This window comes from Sinohyriopsis cumingii, unplaced genomic scaffold, assembly GCF_028554795.1.
Source record: "Sinohyriopsis cumingii isolate HCF-2022 unplaced genomic scaffold, ASM2855479v2 utg000622l, whole genome shotgun sequence".
NCBI lineage: Eukaryota > Metazoa > Mollusca > Bivalvia > Unionida > Unionidae > Sinohyriopsis > Sinohyriopsis cumingii.
The window spans coordinates 861,125-868,361 of NW_028315918.1; positions in this window are offsets into that span (position 1 = coordinate 861,125).

The window sequence follows — 7,237 nt, forward strand, 5'->3', positions numbered from 1 at the left end:
AAAGTAGTTGTTCCCAGATAGTGAATTTTGAATTTTGAACGAGAAGAACAAGCAAAAATGAACAAAAACAAAATAATAATAATAATAATAATAATAATAATAATAATAATAATAATAACAATAATAATAATAATAATAATAATAATAATAATAATGATAATAATAATAATAATGATAATAATAATAATAATAAACATGCAAAATACAATATTACTGAGATGAATTTCTAAATATTGCGAATGCAGGACTATAAATGTTGGCTTCTGAATCTGCACTACGTGTTTGAAATTTTGACCCAATTTCTAAGCATTGGGCCCATGTAATAAGATGGCTGCGTGACCTGGGAGGGTTGTGTTTATGAATAAGGAAGGTTATGAGAACGTGACCTGGGAGGGATATGTTTATGATATATCAAGTTTTAAATGACATATAGACCGTATATACGAAAATAATTCATACAAGTATACAATTCTAGTATATATATTTTTTCGTATAATTCCTTTGAGGAACACCCGCAGAATAATTTTCGGGGGTGGTTGTGGTGTGGGCAAACATTGTAGTGGTCGGTCAGCTATTAAGCTGAACGGATGTAGGCCCAAAAATGTTTAGAAGTAAAATCCAGGGATCCCATATGTGCGGGCGCCCATGATTCCTTTCACGTTACAGTATATAGAGCGCATAACGCTTAACAAGACAAAATAAGCGAAGACTTGAAATGCACTCAGGTTGTAAAGTTTACAATATATGAGGTTTATAAGAAAAAGAATACAGCATGTGATATCATTACATAAATACAGCGTGTGCCATCGTTAAATGAATACAGCGTGTGTTATCATACCATGAATACAGCATGTGATATTATTACATAAACACGGCATGCGATATTATTACATTAACACGGCATGTGATATTACACGATACAGCGTGTGTTATCATAACATGAATACAGCATGTGATATTATTACATGAACACGGCATGTGATATTACACAATACAGCGTGTGCTATCGTTAAATGAATACAGCATGTGATATTATTACATGAATACAGCATGTGGTATTATTACATGAACACGGCATGTGATATTACACAATACAGTGTGTGCTATCGTTAAATGAATACAGAGTGTGTTATCATACCATGGGGTTCTTCCTCCACCATTAATACTGGCCGCCATGTATAGCCTATCGTGTGCTGAAAAATGGCGTTAAACCCAACAACAACAACAACAACAACATCATACCATGAATACAGCATGTGATATTATTACATGAATACAGCATGTGATAGTATTACATGAACACGGCATGTGATATTACACAATACAGCGTGTGACACCATCGCATATGCGTAATAAGGATTATAGACGACGTATTGATGTTAGCTGCCCAAGCTTATCTATTGATCTTTGAGTCGTAGTTCTACAGATTTAGTTTACCACTGAAATGACACAATTTTGATATCTCCATATGTAGCCAAACCCAGCATCATCTAATATAGCTTTCCACAGCATCATCTAATATAGCTTTCCACAGCATCATCTAATATAGTTTTCCATATCCATTTGTTGTCATAGGAATTATCACAATTATCACAATGTTTGTATAAGAGATAACACGTACGATATGACATTTTCCTTCATGGCCACTAACTAATCTAGCCCAATAGTTATTCTTGCGACTTTTCATGTTAATAATTAAGAGGAACTGACCAAGTTCGCCGTATACCATTATAACTAGGGTTATATTTTTTTAACATTAAGTATACCATTATAAAGAGGGGTATAGTTTTGACATTAAGCATACCATTATTAAGAGGGGTATATTTTTGACATAAGTATACCATTATGAAGAGGGGTATATTTTTGACGTTAAATATATCATTATAAAGAGGTATATTTTTGGACATTAAATTTACCATTATGAAGAGATGCATATTTTTGGTTATTAAGTATACCAATATAAAAAGGGGTATACTTTTGACATTAAATATACCATTATGAAGAGGGGTATACTTTTTACATTAAATATACCATTATAAAGAGGGGTATACTTTTTACATTAAATATACCATTATAAAGAGGGGTATACTTTTTACATTAAATATACCATTATGAAGAGGGGTATACTTTTTACATTAAATATACCATTATGAAGAGGGGTATACTTTTGACATTAAATATACCATTATAAAGAGGGGTATACTTTTTACATTAAATATACCATTATAAAGAGGGGTATACTTTTTACATTAAATATACCATTATAAAGAGGGGTATTTCATACATTAAGTATACTTCTGAGGAAGGAAGAGTTTTTTCTCTCACCAATATCAGATCTTACAAATCCCTAAATTTAACAAGCATATGTTAACATTGGTCTGATCGTTGAGTTTAACCTGAAAATCAATAGGCAAATGTTAATGGTACACACGTTTTTAAGTAAATGGATGCACGTATTAGGTATGGATACTAGGTATTTCAGGCTATTTGAAAACTGTCAATTCTTATGAAATATAAAACTTAAGTGTTTATATGCATCTGCAACATCATTGCATGCATTGTTTGGAAGTCGTACCTATGTATATGCGATCGTTTTGTTAACCAAATACAGTTAGGTTTTTTTCTTCTCTGTACTGATTGCATGTTTCCAGTTATCTCAATATCAGCTAAACATATCAAGGTTATATTGCATGCCATTATGATTATGTATGACAAGTATAGTGTCATCACCGTGTAATAGCTACATACTATTTTGCTTATTTAAAAAAAATCAGTATATTTGGAGGGTACGACACAACTTCAACATCCGATTCCTAGTAGAGAGGATTCTAGGTCATTTAGGAATAAGGTGGACAATAATGGTGATAAATTGTCTCCGTATCACACCTTTTTCACATCTAGAACCCTCCCACCCCCACTCAGAAAATTCATTACTAACACCAACACATGATTTGATATTATTATAAATACTTAATCTAACACTCAGACAATTTCCTCTGATTACCATACAATTTATGCAAAAATTCAACTCTCTATACCTTATCAAATAAACCTTAAAAATCAACAAAAGTTAAAGAAAAGTAAATTTTGCAATGTCTAATAAATTCAGTTAGGCTGTACAAAGAAAGAGTTTGCCTATTGTGGAATAGCCATTCCTGAATCCTGATTGAGTTTCCGATGATAATTTATTATCTAGATATTCTTAAATATAATATCATGGATATAAAATACGAGGTCGGTAATCGGACACATCGGTTTTGTCACCTTTATTTTTATAAACTGGTACACTAACACCTTTTGTCCAGCTACCTGGTGCACTTTTGTCCAGCTATCTGGTACACTTTTGTCCAGCTATCTTGTACACTTTTGTCCAGCTATCTGGTACATAGCCAGTATTCAGGATTATATTAAAACTTTTACATACACATTTAACATTACATCAGTCGTACTTCTTATGTATTCATTTAATATATTATCAGTTAAACTAACTTTATAGTTTCTTAGATTGTCTACCACTTTTAAAATTTCAATGCGATGCTTTGAACATGTTACTCACTGTGGACACTATTTCCCATATTACAGTATCGTTTTGGTATAGTGTGAAGCCAAAGTGCACATTTTCCTTTGCAATGATTTTTATAACGAGATTAACGAGTTGCAAGAATTTTCTTCTACTGTCTAATAACCAATAATTTTACTCTCGATAGTTTCTCTATTTTTGCTCATTCTTCTATATAAGTGGTAATTTTTACTGCCATTCATGCACGCATTGCCAAACCATGGCACAGAGTCAGGTATTTTCCTGCGTGCATCTGAAAACTTGCGCCTTTACAACCTTTATGATAAACTATCAATATAGCTACGCTAACGAAAATATTACTTACGTCGTTGATGATTCTATTTACATCATCGCTAGTTATACTATCTTTATTGATAAGTTCCTGCAATTCAGTCAATGCAATTCAGATTTTGAATATTTATTTTCGCCGGAAATTCTGTTTCCCTTTTCGAGTCCCACAATCTTCAAGCTATAGTTCTAATTCAATCTTCTAGTTAAATATTTTGTGATAGAATCACGAAATACATGTAGCTGATTAGTTCTAATTTGCATACTAACGCACATTGAATGTCTGACAGGAATGGATTAAAATCAAGCATTTTCAAATTGTTTAATAGTTGGAAACTGTTTAAAGTTGTTACTTGATAATCATTTGGTTCTTGTCACTTCCAACGCCACTGTCTACACTCAACTTTCTGTTAGGAATATACATATCACTTTTTTAAAAATAAATAAATGTATACTATACATATTTCCATTTCAGTCTAGCGGACATATAATAAACGGGAAGTTCAGTGTATATTTTGTTCGTTCCACTTGCGATTTGAAGACCGTGGTCTGTTGTTCGTTTCTGTCACATCTAAGTCTACGTTGTTCACAGACACATGGTTCTTATTCACCAACACGTGCTTACTGTATATAGTGAATTGTGCATGTGCTCCACCAGGCCTTTGAAATTTGATTGCTGTAGTAAGAAATGTCAGAACATTGCTGTGAACTTCATCTTCATCATCTTCAGTCTGAAAGACCGTTGGGGCACCGTACAAGACCTAACAATCAGCTTCATCCATTCCTCTCGATTTTCCGTCTTTCTCAGTGAGTCGGTCAGTGTCAAGCCTGTCCACTCGCGAATGTTATCTTCCCACCTCTTTCTTTGCCTGCCTCTCTTTCTTCTGCCTTGTACAGCGTCATGTAGGATTGTCTTGGCAAGCCCTGATGATGGTGAGACATGCCCATACCACTGCAGTTTCTGGTTTCTTCACTATGATCAGCAGGTCATCGTGAGGCAAAATGGCTTGTCTTATCCTTTGCCGTATTTCTTCATTGGTGATATGGTATTGTATGTGACGCCGAGGATCTTTCGGAAACATTTCATTTCTGTAGCCTGTATCCTTTTCTCCAAGTCCGCTGATATGGTCCATAATTCGCAGGCGTAGAGAAATATTAAGATCACCAGTGAATGCATCAGTCCGACCTTTGAGCTGAGTGCGATGTTCTTGTCCTTCCAGGTGGGCTTCATTTTTGTTAGCGCTGCTGTTGTCTGTGCAATCCTGGAGAGTAGTTCAGGCTTCGATCCTTCATCTGTTACAGTTGCCCCCAAATACTTGAAGCTGTGGACTGTTTCTAGCTTTGTTCCTTGGACACTGATGTCAGTGTTGATGCACTTGATGTTGTTGGTCATCATTTTGGTCTTCTCTGCACTAATTTCCATGCCATAGGCTGCAGATGTTTTGTCAAGGCTCTCTACTAAGCTAGCTAATTCTTGCTCATTTCCTGCTAGTCCATCAATGTCATCATTGTGAACTTGGTCATTTACAAACAAAGCAAGACTATTCCATAGCAAAGGACATGCAATAGGACGTTTTCTAATTTGAACTTACACAACTTTATTAAATTGCTTAATTAGTGCGAATATTTTGCTCCAACTATTTAAGACGCGTTGTTGTGGCACCCTTTGCCTTGCGAATATCAGGCATATCCATCCATCCATACATCCATCCCAACATACACACATGCATACATACATACATACATACATACATACATACATACATACTTACATGCATGCATGCATGCATACATACATACATACATTCATACGCACGCACGCACATACATACATACATATACATACATACATGCATATATACATACACACACATACACGCACGCAAGCACGCACACATACATACATACATATATACATATATATATACATACATAAATGCATACACACACATACACACACACACACGCACGCACGCATACATACATACATACATACGTACATACATACATAGAAAGATAGATAGATACATACATACATACATACATACATACATACATACATACATACATACATGCATGTATACATGCATACACACATACACACACACGCACGCACGCATACATACATACATACATACATAGAAAGATAGCTAGATAGATAGATAGATAGATACATACATACATACATACATACATACATACATACATGCATATATACATACATACATGCATGTATACATGCATACACACACATACACACACACGCACGCACGCACGCATACAAACATAATACATGCATACACACACACACGCACGCACGTACTCACGCACGCACACACACACATACATACATACATACACGTCCATGCATGCATGCATACATTCATACATACGTACATACATACATACATACATACATACATACATACATACATACATACATACATACATACATACAAGTTTCATTGCTAGTTTTACTGTGTAAGACAATCTACCAAACTCACTCCTTTACCTACCGCAGACGTGCTGATGTTATTTGCAGTTGGTGCAAGTTGTCTGTGGTGAGCGATGAAAAGCCTCAAATTTCTTAGTGTTTAAACAGAACTGTATCGGAACTATACAAATAGATACCTATCCAGAACTGTATCTGCACTATAAAAATACATGTAGATAATTGTATTTGGACAATAAGAATAGATGCATATGCAGAATTGTGTCTGAACTATGAGAATAAATACATATACATTACTTTATCTGGGAATATATATATATATATATATATATATATATATATATATATATATATATATATATATATATATATATATATATATATATATATATATATATATATATATATATATATATATAATTGTTTCGATATATACATATACATAATTGTATAGATACTTTAAGAATAGATACATAATATACAACCCAGTAAATGAAATCTTGATATATAAAATATCTATTTACTGTTGTTTAATATTGTTTTGTTGAGAAGAAATACTGAGTGTTCGATATTAAATCCTTTCTTTAAATGTGCAGATAAACGAATAAAGTAAAGTGCATGTTTTTATTACTGTCATTAAACTTGCCTTACACCACTTTCTCCACGCTCAACTATAGAAACATAAAAAAACTCTCGCATTTCTCTGCAGGTGTTCTACCCATTTTTTGCTGTTTAGGAAACACAGTACTTGTCGCCAATATAAATCCACACGTCATCAAACCCTCCTCTTTAGTCGACGAGACAATGCTTTGCATTCAAAGGCTTTGAGGTAAAATTTACAAGTTGCAAATTGATCTTTTTCAGACAAACCGGAAGCGAAATTCCTCCAGGAGCAATCAGGGAAAGGCCAAGGGTGTTCCGATTGCAATAAACTCGAG